We start from the raw sequence: 16290 nt of genomic DNA, 5'->3' as shown, positions 1-16290 counted from the left end.
AAGAGAATCTCCACCAATCAGAGAATTGTGACAAACAAATTGTGTCAAAAGAATACTTTTTATACATTTTTTTTTTTTTTTTTTAATCAAAGTTTGTAATGTTGTGCTTCACCTCACAGCTGACTTTTTAAAATCCCTAAATGATCAATTAAGCAATGTTTTCAGGATACTATAAATTCAGACATGCTTCTTTCTGGGCATGCTGTTTTTTATTATTATATGTATTATATATTATATGTATTATTTATAATGGGGAATTAGACGCAAATTCAGTGAAATTTGTTTTGTTCCTGAATGAATCTGCGATTTTGAACAAATTGGTTGAGTAAATGTTTCAATGTGTTATATATAATCTCAGCGAAATTTGTTTTGTTCCTGAATGAATCTGCGATTTTGAACAAATTGGTTGAGTAAATGTTTCACTGAGTCACTTGGTCATTTGTTTAATTTCTGAATGAATCCGCTATTTTGAACAAAATGGTTGAGTAAATGATTCATTAAGTCATTCAGTCACTTGTTTTGCTCCTGAATTAATCAGTTTTTTGAACAAATTAGCTGACATAAAAATCAGTCATGACCACCACCACCACTATATAATGTGCAGAAAGAATCAGTGACAAATCTCAAACCAGTAATGCGCAGATAATTGGAGTGATACAAACAGTGAAAATCCCAATGTCATTTAATTGTATAGTACTCACAAAAAATTGTGTTATCAAAGTGTCATTTTCAAGAGCAATGCATACCCTTCATTTTCTCCCATGTAAAGCATGTGTAATCCATTAGATCTTCCTTTGTCAGTATTTCAGCTGAGTAAGTGTCATGTTCTCTCTCCTCATTAGCACCATAATGTTCATAGGGAATAACGTTCAGATCTGCGCCGCTAAAACCACTCGTGGGGCCAAATGCTTTCTCATCTTTCCATCTCCCTCTCTTTTTATCTTCACCTCACAACCTTACTTACAATACATCTACCTGATGCATGCAGCCCCAGAGATAATTTATGGTAATTGATGGCCGGTTTTGCTGTGTGACCCGGAGCAGTGTTCGAGATAATTATGAGCTGTAGTAAAGACTCTGCCTTACTCAGTGAATACATGCATAAAACTCAGATTAATGAGCTGATTCAATAAAACTAGATCCACCATCACCTGTGTTGAAGGATATTTCTCAGACATCAGAAGAGTTCATAGCATTCTGAGAATCTCATTAGGTCACGGCGTTAGATAATGCTGTATCATGGTGGATTACTCTAAAAGGGCACAGTATGTCAATAGTGTTTTGAATTAGCCACCACAGAGTGAGCAGACTTTGGTAGAAACTTTCAAAAGTGTTCTATGAACCTCTTTTTGGTTCAATTTGTCATCATTATTATTATTAATTTTATGTTAATAATATTTTTGTTGGACCAAAATCTTATATCACAGTGATGGTATTCGACGATCAAAATTATTATTGTTTTTGACACGGAATAAAAAACTAAAAAAGGTAACTGACTTTTTTTTTTTTTCCTCTTTTTTTTTTTTTAATCTCCCAATTGGACTGTTTTCGCTTACAATTCTGACATTTTTCTTCCAATTCTGAATTATGACATCAAAACTGAAATTTGCAAGATATAAACTCGCAATTCTGAGAAGAAAAAATTCAAAATTGCAAGATGTAAACTCAGAGTTTACAAAAAAAAAAGTCTAAATTGCGAGACATAAAATCGAGTTGACATAAAATTGAGTTTATATCTTGAGAAACAGAATATGAGATAAGAAGTTGTAATTAGTCTTTTATTTATTTATTTATTAAAACAGGCTTCCATACAAAATATAGTTTTTTTGTTGTTGTTGTTGTTGTTGTTTTCTGAAAACTTGCTTACTTTAAGTAATATTGTTAATTAAATATTTCACAAATAAAAAGTACTTAAAATACTTAACTTGATGTGTTATGTGACATTTTATTTGTTTGGAATATGCCCTGTTCTGTATTTTCACACTGCTTCATGTTTTGGTGATTCTAATATGTAAAAGCAGTCCTGCCTACTGATAAACGGCATTCCAAAAGCATATAGGTTGACATATTTCATCACACAGTATGTAGTCTACTGTCATTACGACTTGCCCAAGTTAATATGCAGGCTACTAAAAAGTAGCTTCTTCATATCTGTGAACCCATGACTAATAAGACAAAGCCTTCATGTTTCAGTGACTACAAACACTTAAACTAGGAGTTCAAGGGTCCTTTATTAGCACTTCCCTCTGAAATAGCTGTTGTTTGACTAGACCCAATAAAAAACAATGGCCTAAGGAGCCTTTGAGATAAAGATGCTATGGCTTCAAGATGCCTTGGGAATTTCTTTCTTAGTTTGGAAATCAAGATTTTTAGTCCTTTAGTAGATGTTTCTCTTTTTATTTCCCAACAAAGACAGGAATGTTTAGAGCTAGTGTTACAAAATTGGTTCCAATTGGTTCAGCCATGATTTAAAAATCTTGAGATTCTTACTAATAGATATATATGATAGTTTAGACATAAGTGTGAAACATTAGCAAATTCTACATATTATCCTTATTTTTTGGTCCTGTCTTTTGATTTTTGATATGATTATCTGTGATTTTGCTGCCTTGCACTGTTTCTAATTTTCCAGACTTTGTTTTGGTTTGGGTGAGAGTGGTATGATGATTTTAATTTAGAAATGTACTTTTGTAATTTTATGTTGATTTAAGACAATAGTCTTTAAAATTATAATTACAGCCAGAAAATAATGATGTAAATTTCAATTTATGTTGCCATCAAAAGCACATAAAAGAAAGAAAGAAAGAAAGAAAGAAAGAAAGAAAGAAAGAAAGAAAGAAAGAAAGAAAGCACTATATAAAGGGAAGTAATTGTTGTCATGGCAATAGAAGCAGTGGTGATGGTGTTAGCAATTAGCAGTGAATCCCTTAAAGGGCAGTCCTTCAAAGAAAGACACTACTCATTAGCATGCATTATTACCGAGCTAACATCAGCTATTGATTCCCACATACTTAGCATGTTCTATAACTCACTTGCCAGGCCTGTCTCGAACACTTTTTCTCTTTGCGTCTCGTTCCCCAGACAGACATAGTACCTACCTTTTTATTTATTTATTTAGAATCAGACTCTCTTTGTGTTCTCGCAAGATGTAATAGCAATTGTAATTGTCAATGCTTATTTCTGGTTAGCAGTGGGGTGAATTTAGCTCCTACAATGACGTTGATGATTTTCATTCTTTCAATGTGTGGATCACTGTTTGTGTATTGATGTCTTCTGTTGCCAATAGTGAATGGTGTAAGTTAAGTTACTACGATTCTACGATTTTTTCCCCTCTTTCTCACACAGTGACTCCCTATTGTCATCAAATTTTCCCCCTCACATTGGAGATTTTCCCTTTAAATTTTGAACCCCAGTCCCAGTGAATGGTGTATGGGCAATGTTTTAAATATTTTATTTATTATTATTATTATTTAAAAAAATGATATTATTTATATGCTATTTTAATTTAAATTCCATAGAAATGTATATATATATATATATATATATATATATATATATTTACAAAAATGGACACATTTCAAACTTTTTAGTCCCCACTTCATGATATGGAATACATGATGTGGCAAAAAAAAAAAAAAGTATGATGTATCATGCACATCAATAAAATTTAAAAAGACCTCTTCAAAACCTTTTTACTACAGGTGCGCTAGGTGCGAATTAATTCACCTGAAACGATGTGCACGGCCGCGCTGAGAATACAGAAGGCACATTATCACTTAACCAGGCCTCATGCACTCATATATTCTGCCTGTCCAGGTTCAACTCTCCTGCCATATTTATTGTGGACTTGTCCTGTCTCAACAGCTATAGGTCACACGAGAATTCTTAAAGCATGTTGCTTGAACAGACTGACTTTAGCTTTATTCCCATGGGGCACGGTTTGTGTATGCTTCCGTGTGCGATAGGTGAGTGGAGGGGATGCTGGGTAGGGTTGTGTTAATGTTAATGTAAACAGTGGTAATTGATCATTGAAGCTGAGGCTGGGGGTCGTGTTGTGTTGCAATAGGGACTTCATCTCAGTCACAGAGACCCTGCTCACACTAACTAACTCCAACCTCATGGATCAGTTAATAGGGCATAGCATCTTACAAATAAGCTAATAATAAGGTCACTTATGTGTATGTGTGTGAGATGCCGAAAAAGCCAAAATCGAGTCAGAAGGAAAGAAGGGCAGGATATTTTTCACTCTGGCGTGTACCTGGTGTTTGCCTTGCCATTTCCTCAAATCTGAAATTGCAAGAAAAAAATATGCCTGGCATTTGGAAAAAAACTGCTGAATCCAGAACTCTGTGTAAGTTAGAGCACTTACTCAACTGTTACAAAAAGTTCAGATTTAATGTGTAAAGAGTTTCTTGTCAGTTTTGAAGAATGGTGAAAGATGTTGTTACGGCAATGAAAAACATGTTGCAACCTCTCTAGCATTACTTCGGAGCTTGCCTTTACATCCTGCCTGCATTTTCTGCACTGATTGACAGGGAAATTTTGTGGAATTATACAAAATGGACTGAAATATGGTCAAATGCATAAAATGGAGCTGAGTGGAAATCTCTTCCCAAAAGGCAAATAGCTCAAACTTTGCTTTACGTGTTTTTGGAGGCTTAACTGTTGAACTGAATGAACTGAACCACAAAAGAGGTCAGTTAAATAGTAACTTTGTCTCAGGTGTTTCTCCCAATGTAAAATAAAGATGGGAATTTGATTCCTCTTAATGATTCTGGTTGCATTAATGGTGCCATTAATGATTATTTTAGTAAAACAGAGCTGAGTGCAACATTATTCAGAGAGGAAACTAAATCATAAGTTGCTTTTTTCAGACTTCAAGAGATTTAACTGGAAATTTTCTCAGCGCTCAATTAAATATCTACTTTGCCTCAGTCACTCAGTGGTCCCAAAATAAAAAATTTGAATTCAATATACATTCAGGAAGAAGCAAATTCAAATTCTTACTCCGATTCTTTCTATATAAACTGGTGATCAAAACTTTGGAATAATATTTTTTTCTTTAATGTTTTTAATCAAGGCTGCATTTATTTATAAACAAAATACAATAAAAGAATAATATTTTTTTCTTTAATGTTTTTATTCATTTGTGCTTATTTTTATGAATAAGATTCTGTTTTAGATGGGAAAGATTTTTTTTTTTTGTTAATATTAACAGTTGTGCTTTTACTATATATATATATATATATATATATATATACTATATGTCTATATATTATATATATATATATATATATCTATATATATATACTATAGTTAATATATATATATATATATATGTGTGTGGTATATATATATATATATATATATATATATATATAGTGTATCTATTATATGGCCATAAGTGTACACAAAGAACAGTCTCCAACACTACGCCGTTGCAGATGAATGGATTTTAGCCCAAGGTCCAGCGTTAGTGAAGATCAGGGTGGGTATTGGATCGATTCCCATGCTCTGGCACCTTCAGTAACACGGCCCGGTCATTATAGGTGAAAGATTAAACTGTGCGCTAGATTTCCTGCATTCAGTGCACATCGATAACATCTCTCCCATGGCCTCTTATGCTGTTGTCTAGCGTGATTATATTGTGCTCCGGGGATTCAGGTTGAGTCAGATTTGTATGGAGGCAGTAGGAGTTCTCACAAGGTGAGGCTTGCTCTTTTGCATTATGTAACATCTGAAAAAATAACTGCTTTTATGGGCTGTTTTGAGACTTGTATATATTGTGCTTGCTCTTTTGCATTATGTAACATCTGAAAAAATAACTGCTTTTATGGGCTATTTTGAGACTTGTATATATTGTATGTATATAGCCCTCAGGTCATCCATGTTCATCTGAACAGATGTGAGAAATTTAGCATTAGATCACTCGCTCACTCGGATCCTATGCAGTGAATGGGTGCCGTCAAAATGAGAGTCCAAACAGCTGATAAAATCTTCACAACTCACATAACACCAGTCTATCCAGTAATGTCTTGTCAAGCAAAAAGCTGCGTGTTTGTAAGAAACAAATTCATTATTGTAAAGTTTTCATCAGCTGTATGGACTTTCATTTTGACGGCACCCATTCACTGCAGAGGATCCACTGGTGAGCAAGTGATGTAATGCTACATTTCTCCAATTCTGTTCTGATGATGACAAAAATCATCTACTTTTTGGATGGCCTGAGCGTGAGTACATTTTCAGCAAATTTTTATTTTGGGTGAACTATTCCTTTAACCATGGTAAAATCAATGAAGCACCAATGCTAAATAATAACATTTATTAAACATAGTAATACAAAAACTTATTCTGGCATGAGCTAAACATAAATTTTATCCTACATTTTATTCATTTACAGCCAGTTTGACAACTGTCTTGACAGCCACACAGGGTATAAAATTCCTCTAAAAGCCTGTAATTTCAGATATGTATGTATGTATTCATTACAGATTGGTGCTGATAGGGTCAGAAAGAGGTGGGAAACCAGATCCTTATTCTGTCTGTCACTTTGACCTCACTAGACCTGGCTCTTCTCCTGACAGTGCTCCTTTGAGGCCTGGGTCACAGTATGGAGAAGACAATGACCATTTTTCAGTTCTCCTAGGAAAACCAGGGATCAAAGGTCAGTGGTCAGAATACAGCTGGGAGAAGCCATCGACAAGCATAGTAGCTGTCATTTATGTGCCCAGACAACCTCTGTCCCGAAACGACTTCTTAAGTTGGTACAACTCCATGTCAGTCCAGCACAAGCGGTTACTCGACTAATTTTACTCCTGAATCTTTTAAGTAGTTTGAGGACACTATTTCATATGCCATCTGAAAAATATTACAAAGCAATAAATGGGACATAAGGGATTCAATGTCAATGAGTAAAATTAATCTATTGTGACTAAAGCCGATATAAAGTCAGTGAGAAGCACATTTTAATCAGTCTTTCAGTAGGATCTCGCTGCTGTCTGCCAACATACAGAAAACATGAACCATGCCAGGATATCTAGGGATGCATTGCCATGAACAATATTTTCAAATGAAAAAATAAATTAAAATATAAACAAAAAATACAGAGGGAAGCAAACTGACAAAACGGATTACACATCTGTTTATTATTAAGAGATTGTGCGTGACTGGGTGTGTGTGTGGATAGATAGATAGATAGATAGATAGATAGATAGATAGATAGATAGATAGATAGATAGATAGATAGATAGATAGATAGATAGATTTAATGTGTATAATACATACATATTTTATTTATACACATTAAATAATATATAACATATTAATTAAATTACACTATATAAAATGTATACTGTATGTACTTTTTCTGATACTTTCAGCAGTATGTGTGTATATACTGTGTGTGTGTGTGTGTGTGTGTGTGTGTGTGTGTGTGTGTGTGTGTGATATTTTTACACATTAAAAATTGTATATAACATTTCAAATTAATTACACTACTACATACTATATATTTATTTACCTGTATACATTTATGTTAAATAAATATCTGTAATATGTATGTTTGTTTGTTTGTGTGTGTGTGTGTGTGTGTGTGTGTGTGTGCGTGTATCCTTGCCATAGTATTTACATATAATGTTTTAAAAATGTTTTATTGTACGTACTGTTGAAAAGATGTTCAAAGAAATCTGAAGTTCTACAAGAACAAAATATTTTCTTCAAAATAATGCTTTTGCTCTGATTGGTCTAGTGTATTTTCAGAGGATCAATTTTAGCCATTAATGGCTTCTGCCACGACGTCCTCATAGAAGAGCTGTTACCCTGAGAGCCTTTAATTGTCTGACCAATCTGAGATATGCGTGTTTCAGTGCACGATCATTTCATTTCAGCTTTTTCGTTATTTCCACGTAATTGCACACATCTTCTGCCTCAGCGAAACAGCCCTTCAAAAATACGCTTTCTTCTTTTCCGAACCATTTTTCCCAAGGTGTCATCGGCCAGATCTTTGACAAGATGAAAAACAGGATAAAGGCGAAAAAAGTGAAATTGCTCTAAATGCTTCCGTACAGTAGGTTTTCAAGCTTCCACTGTGCCAATGTCAAAATGTCTTTTTTCTTTTAAAATCCAAAAATATAAGGTGCATAAGGGGGAAAAAATGTCTGTCTGAACTTTGCTAACAAAACCCTTTTACTCTGTGGTCGTTGATTAATTCTGATATAAAATTCATTGAGCATGGCTAACATCTATTGATCAGTGTTTTGTTTTGTTTTTTTTTTTTTTTGCTAAAATGTAGGCCGTCTCCTACATACCAATAATAAGAGGTGTTTTATAAAGATTTTATCAGGTTTTATATTATGCGCCCATACTCTAGGACTCGTACTGTTAATATTTATGGACATGATATATGACCTTGTTCAGAAAGACTGGGAGGGGAAACTTGTTATATGTGGAAATTGGATTTCTTTATTGGATTCCAGTTTAGAATTACCTAGTCAGAAAAATGACTATACAGTCACAATTTACATTTATATATTCAAACTTATAACAATATTGTTGAATTTAATTATGTTTATTAACACTTTCAATTATACATTCAGATTTACTTCTATATGTATATTTGTGATTTACATTTAAATATTCAGACTTACAACTATATATTCAGATTTAGATTTAACATTTTATATATTAAGACTTACAATATATTCAGATTTACATTTATATATTCAGACTTTATAGAATTATTTCCTGAATGGTGCCTCATATCATAGTCTATATATTTATTTATTTTTTCAATCAAAATATCTGAGGTTAAGTATTTATTCAATCTAAATACATTTTTGATAGAAATTGATTTTAATTACCTGGCTTAATTTTTATTTTAATTTTTATTATGGTGCGTATTGGTAATTGTAATTGGTGTGAGACTGTTGATCTATTTATATTTTTTTTTTATGTGAAATGGATGTTGATTTTGTTTTGACTGGATTTGTTTGTTTTTGAAGAGCCCCAAAATATTAGCTCTCAGTCTATTGAGTTCTATTAAGCCCAGCAGAGTAGATATTATCATAGAGAGTGCACATTAAATGCCACATTTCGCCCGGAAAGTCATTCTTGTACATGTTGGTTTACGCCAGCATTGGAAAACAATAAAACTAATCCTGAGCAGGTGGTGTGCAGAAGAAATGTCTTTACTGTGTCCAAAAACAGTGAATGAGAACTTAGAGCAGCATCCCGCCTGAGCAAGATGAGTTATCAGCGGAAGGCTGAAAGCAGGTGATTTATTGAAGATATGGCAACCTGTCACTGTGCATCTAAGCTACGTTCTGAACCTGTAAAAATGTCATCAGAAAGTAGTGTCAATTTATAGCAGGATAAAAAGGTTTACTTATCTAGTCAAAGATGACTCAAACATCTATGGTATAAAAATAAATAATTAAAAAATTGTACAGATTGTTCCAGTTGTAATGCAGTAATGCTTTTTGCTTTTTCACTGAGTACTATCTTGAATAAATTAATTCAAAATTGCACTTTAGGTGACAAATGTTGTCGACGGCTGCTCCAGTATTTTGACGTACATGTGTGTCGTCCCATTAGACCGCGGTTTTCCTTTTTCCCACTTGTTCTCTGTAGTTTGCAGGCAGATGGTGGCAAAAAAAAAGGCAAATGATTATTTGTTGTAATGCAATGAAAGAAAGAACTGTCATTAATAAATCATTAACAAACATTATATAATGTTTAACAAACCATTAGTTAATATTCAAATAGCTACAAATTACAATTATGTGTGGCTGGTGGTTGTCTAGCAAGAATATAAACACTCTTAAATAATCACCCTTTACTCAAACGTTGTAACATGATCTGTTAATCATTATTCAATAAGTTAATTAGTACATTTTCACTCATATTTCACACTGTTCTGAAAATAAATGTTATTTGTGCATAAACCAGCATATTAGTATATTAATACATTTTACTAATTGTAAAAATATTTCTCAATATTACAGTTTTTACTGTATATTTGATCAAATAAATGCATCCTTGGTGAGCATAGAAGTTATTTCAATTTTTTTTTTTTTAAATATTAATTATTCCAAAGTTTTGACTGCTAGTGTATAATCAAATTCTTTAAATCAGTGCTATTATATTTATTATATTATATTCCATTACTTTTCATTTACGTCATTCACAATGTTTCATGTGTTTAAAGTTCTTTCCTTCATTAATGCACAGTGTTGTACTTTTGACAGATTTTTTAAAATTCTTCCCCTTTAAATCAAAGTCTATGTTGTGGTTCATCTTGTATCTAATTGGTTTGCTTCACAGCTTTAAACTCTTAAACAAAGACAAAAAAAAACACAAATCTGTTATTTATATAGGCCTATTTCTGCTCTGCAAAAAAAAAAAAAAAAAAACCTTATATGATTAATTCAACATAGCATCTGGTTAAACTAGCGGATGAAAAACACATGCAAAAAGGTCACTCCTGAAAGGGGAAAGAACAAAACAAAACAAAATAAAACAAAACAAAACAAAACAAAACAAAACAAAACAAAATAAAATAATAAAATAAAATAAAATAAAATAAAATAAAATAAAATAAAATAAAATAAAATAAAATAAAATAAAATAAAATAAAAAGACTTATAGTTTTAATTTCGGGTGCCCCCATCTGTAATATACATAGTTGGCATGACAGGAAGAGAAAGGCCCAGACTCAGCACCTTTTTCAGATCTGAGCAAGTGGACTGTCTGCTTTGTGTGCATGAACAGTGAAAAGAATAAGCGTTGAACTCTCCTCACAGCTCCTCAAACACTCACGCTGAAGAAAAACTGCGGGAAACTGATGGCAGCAGAGGCAAAAGGTGAAGAGGAGGACATTCACAAACATCTGCTGAACAGAACCCACCTGAGGAACAAGAAAAATAACAGCTCAGCGAGATGATAATCGCCTTGACCTCCACAGCAATTACTTTACAGAGTCTCTCCGTCTCAGCCCCCACAATTATGTTCCTAACATCTCTTTCCCCTAGAGCAGTCATTTGCATATAATTAGTGACTGTACACTGTGACTCTACATGGGAGTCTGAGTGTCTGAATGGGATCCAACGAATCGAAATGCTAATCTGAAATGTAGGTATTCAACTCCCATTTTGTCAGGCTCAATGCGGACAGGTGACAAGCCATTGTAGATTTACAGGTGCACTGCGTTCCCTGATCTTGAGTGCATCATTGACGTTTAACAAGTTCTCGCTCTCTTCCCTCCACAAAAAAAGTTCCAGTGTCTTCCACTGATTTATGTATTTTTTCCTCGAATTTACAGTGGATTAAAAATGAAATCCTGGCCGCTAAAGTACATAAGCTTCTGCCTATTGTAGCCTTCTTGCTCATTCTGGTAATCCGGTTTTGACAGCTCAGCTCTGACAGACCCGCGGCGTGGGTGTCCTCAAAATTTCCCTGTCCATTCCTCCCCTCTTTCTCCCCCCATCGCTACACTTATTGACAACGCCTTACGAGTGGGTTCCATTCAAATCCCCTTTTTGCGCCAATGTTTGAAATGCTAATATAGTGTGCGCTGTTGATCTTTCTACTGGTTCTTAGTTTGCATGTGAAAAAAAAAAATACTTAATAGAATAGAATAGAATAGAATAGAATAGAATAGAAGATTGTATTAAAGCAATAAGCCATCATGCGTTTGATCAGAACTCTTTGGTTCTTAGGAATGCTCAAACACAAGAATCAACCTCACTGGTTGTCACACGTCAATCAAGCGTGTTTGAGCTTCAGTTTGCCATAACTGATGTGCATTGATTAATGTATATATGTAAATAAAAGCCTGCATTAAATTGGTACATCCTATAAAGCAATCTAATCTATTCAGAAAATGTGGACTAAAACGTTCAGTTCATATAGATTTGTTTTTATATGTTTAAGAACTTTTTGAAGCGTCAAAGTGGTCTCTGGGTAGACTTTCATTGAATCTCATTAAAATATTAATGAATGATTATATCGGCTTTGCCCATTCTTTTATTCCAGACTAAAGAGAAACTTGGTTGGACCATCCATTTGTTCAACACTCTGAAAAAGAGAGCGAACCAACGCCTCTTGTGCTTTAACACCCAACAGGTCATTTAAAACTCTCCTTTTAGTTTTAAGGAGCTCAGTATATCCTTGATTTTCTGTAGCTGCTACTGAATTTTGCAATTCCATTATTTCAACCTCTAGGTCTCTCTTTGACCTGGAAATCTCGCTAGAAACATTGAGAGTGTACTGATGGCCCAGTTGCTGTATCTCCATTGTACTGCAATCCCACCACTGTCGTAGTGATTTATATTCATGTTTCCTAAAATCAAACTGCTTCCAAAAAACTGTAAATATCTAAAAAAACAAAAAAAAAAAAAACAACAACAAACTTATCCTGGAACAAAAAGACATTAAAATGCCAATAAGCACTTTTATATTGTTATATTTGTTATATAAACAATACAATCAACTAGACAGTGGTCTCAAAAACTTACAGGTAAAATGACGCATTTCCTTATAACTTTAAAATGATGCTTAAAGCAATAAAACCTATTCAGTCTAGCTAAGGTAATAAAATTATCTCTTGCTTGTGCCCATGTATATTGTCTTTCCTTTTTGTGCAAGATTCTCCAAATATCATAAAGATCATATTCAGCAATGAGTTTCAATATTTCATGCTATATGGGGCTCCTTATGGTTTCTGTCTACTTTATTATTTGCTGTACACTTAAAATCTCGTCCCATAAACATATAGTCTTCTTGTTTAAAACTAGATATAGTATTATTCCATTTCTTTATAAAACAAACTCTCAGGAACAAGAACAGCTGCATGAATGTTTACAAAAACTAAAATTAACTTTGCAAATTTTGCTCTGACTTTCAATTATTGTCCTTTAACAATGTGTTCAAACTCATATGATAAAGGCTTAAAAGGTTTTTGAAAAAGGACAGCTACACCACCACTGGATGAACTTTTATGACTTAAATTATGATATACTGTAATTTAGGATTATAATTTATGATAAAATAACTTCTCCGTCCCATTCCATTTTCCAGTCACTCTTATTTTGAACATCACTATATGTTACATTTTTATTGAACCAACATCACATCATATTTCTTAATATTAGTTCATAAAGCATTGTTCTTTTTGCACTTTCTCATTCACCATTTATATTAAGTGTGCCCAATATTATCAAACTCATAAAGGAATGAATAAAGATCAGACACTGGCAAATCGGCCACAAAAACCCCACAACAAAAATAAATAAATCATTCTGTTTCAAATATTCCACTAATAAAACCTTTGTAAGAGTTTTATTATATAATTTTTAATCAATTCATCAGGCAACTCTAGCACATTTGAGGCAGCCAAATTATTTCTGACCAGGATAGTTAAGGTGTAATAGCCATTTCCATTTAGACAACTAAATGGAACTTTTTCCAAGCAATGATATATATATAATAGATATAAATATATAGATATAAATATATAATATATAAAATTTATATATTTTACAAACCCAGAAGTTTCTAAAACCTTAAAACGATATGCATGCAGTGTCCACAAGGCCAAAGATGCTCATAGTTGATGTCGAATTCAAAGTGCATTTATTCAATCAGTTCTGGATGTGGTTGCATTCAAGACTTTATAACCTGAACCGTTTTATAAAACTCCCACCAGTAATGTTAATTTCGCTAGTCTAACCATAGGACCATTTTCACAGGAATCTCATTTAAAGCAAACCTTAGCATATTGAACTGAACCTCCTGCAGATAATGTGTCAGATAAAAAGACCTTGATTGGGTATTATTAATTATTGTACATTTTCTTTACCTCTGTCCACCTGCTGATCTATCAGCCTGTCTTATGAAGGATGGACACCTCCAAGGTCATATTCAGATAACAAGCACTCTTTTTTCCCTTCTCATTTGATCCATTTCCTCATGCTCTTCTCCCTGTCTTGGACAGATGCTGCCAGGGGCATTAGCACAGTGGCATTGTGGTTTCTCTGCCAGTTCCCATCAGCATATACAGTACCTGGCATTGGACACTCACCTTGACCCCCCGATGAGAAAAGAACGGGCTCTGGCGGCTCTCCCAGATTCTCCTTCTATGTATGTACCCGACGCATGTGCAGCAGTCAAATACAAATTGTGACAATCACCAAGCAGGTCTATTACAGTCAGATTTACCACCGCTGGGAAGCACAGCAGGTAACACAGACCTGCAGTTGTTATGCCAACTGTGCTCCAAATACCTAATTGCAGAAACACCATCAATTGGCTGCTGCTACACAGGCGGAAATGTGGTGTTTAAAGACCAGCAGATCTGGAAAATGAGAGAACTGGGAACACTTCAACTGTTCAAATTTCGGGTTAAGTATGATTTTTATTTATTTATTTTTGATTCAGCAAGGATGGATTAAATTTATCGGAAGTGACAGTACATAATGTTAAAAAAAGATTTCTGTTTCAAATGAATTCAGCCTTATTCATATCACATCATATTAACCAGCACAACTGTTACAGTATAAGAAATGTTCCTTGAGCAGCGAATCAGCAGATTAGAATGATTTCTGAAGGATCAGGACACAGAAGACTGGATTAATAATGCTGAAAATTCAGATATGTATCACAGGAATAAATTACATATTAAAATATATTTAAATAGAAAACAGTTATTTTAAATTGTAACATTACACAGCATTACTGTTTTCAAATAAATGCAGCCATAAGAGACTTCTTTCAAAAACATTACTAAATCGTACTGAGCCAAAACCTTTGAATGGTACTGTGTATAACATGAAACATTAGAATGGTTATTTAAAATTAAATTAAATTTAAATAATAATATTATTATTTATAAAAATCTGAATATATTGTTGTATATCTGAATATTGTCACACTTTGCCTAAAGTCGAGGAGCGAGGAAACCAGGAATGCACGGAACAATCTTCTTTAAATTTAATAATCCACAGGAATACACGGGGCAGACAGGAGCACAGGAAACACAAAGCTAGATGTACAATCTCCGACAAACACAAACTGAGAGGACTAGGGCTTATAAACACAAGATAATTGGGGAAACACTGATGCTTGGAATAACTAATTAACAGGGACACAGAACACATGTGGAGGGAAAACACAACATAATGAGTCCAGGTGTGTGACATTACTCCCCGCTCCCGGAAGTTGCTTCCTCACACCATAGGAACAACATGGGGAGGGGAGTGGGTGGGAACTAGGGAGGAGGCTCAGGAGGAGGATGGATATCCGGGAGGGGGCCGGAAGGCAAAGTCCAGGGAGGAGACGGAGGGAGGAGCCAGGGAGGAGACAGGAGGAGCTTGGAGCAGGAGGACTCAAGCTGGACCCAGGCCACAGCCATGATGTCAACCCACAGTGGAGCCGACGGAGGGAGGAGCCATGAAGGAGGAATGACCGGCAACTCCAGGGGGCGACCAACGGTGGCAGAGCAGGGGGTGGAGTAGCCCGAGACAGAGAGCCTAAGAGCCAGGGTGACAGGGAGGATCCGGAGGTCCTAGGCAGCGCCGATGGCGCCGGCGACCGACGCGGAGATGTGGATCCGGGAGGCTGCTGTGGAGCCGGAGCGACAGAGGACTGAGGTGGAGCTGAGGGGAGCCGGAGGGATGAGGCGAAGCCAGAGAAGTGGAGTCCCGAGGTGCAGGATGGTTGACTCCAGACCAAGGCAGAGCCGGAGGGATGAGGGAGCCAGGCGGAGCTTGTGGACTGCCGGCCCACAACGGAGATGAGGGAGCTAGGAGCCATGGTGGGTCAACGGGTCAACGGGCCGAGGTAGAGTCCAGGCCTCGGAGGCTGAAGGCAAAGGTGAGGGAGACTACTACCACGGTGATGCTGGAGGATGGCAGTCCCGCGGGGCTCGCACCGCAATAATGGTGGGCTGAGGGCGAGCAGAGGTGCTGCCAGATAACAGCGGTGCAGGAGGCTGGAGTGGGTGTGAGGGTGGTTTATTTTTTGAGGAGCGAGCACCGGAGGCCACATTCTAGGTGCAGGCACTGGAGGGTGCTTTCTAGGAGCAGGCACTGGAGAATCAGAAGCCCGATCAGGGCTGGATGAGGGAACCATGGACGAAAGAGGGCTGGAGAGGACCCGCAGAGACAACGGAGAGAGGAAAGAGGGCAGTTCGATCTCCAGATCAGATTCCCAGTCAATGAGATCCTCCTCTTCGTTTTGGCCCTTTTGCCGCGCCATACTCAGCTCACCCTCAGCCATGGTGCAGGGGGTGGAGCT

This window comes from Cyprinus carpio, chromosome A25 (assembly GCF_018340385.1).
Source record: "Cyprinus carpio isolate SPL01 chromosome A25, ASM1834038v1, whole genome shotgun sequence".
Classification (NCBI taxonomy): domain Eukaryota; kingdom Metazoa; phylum Chordata; class Actinopteri; order Cypriniformes; family Cyprinidae; genus Cyprinus; species Cyprinus carpio.
This window is presented reverse-complemented; position numbering follows the sequence as displayed.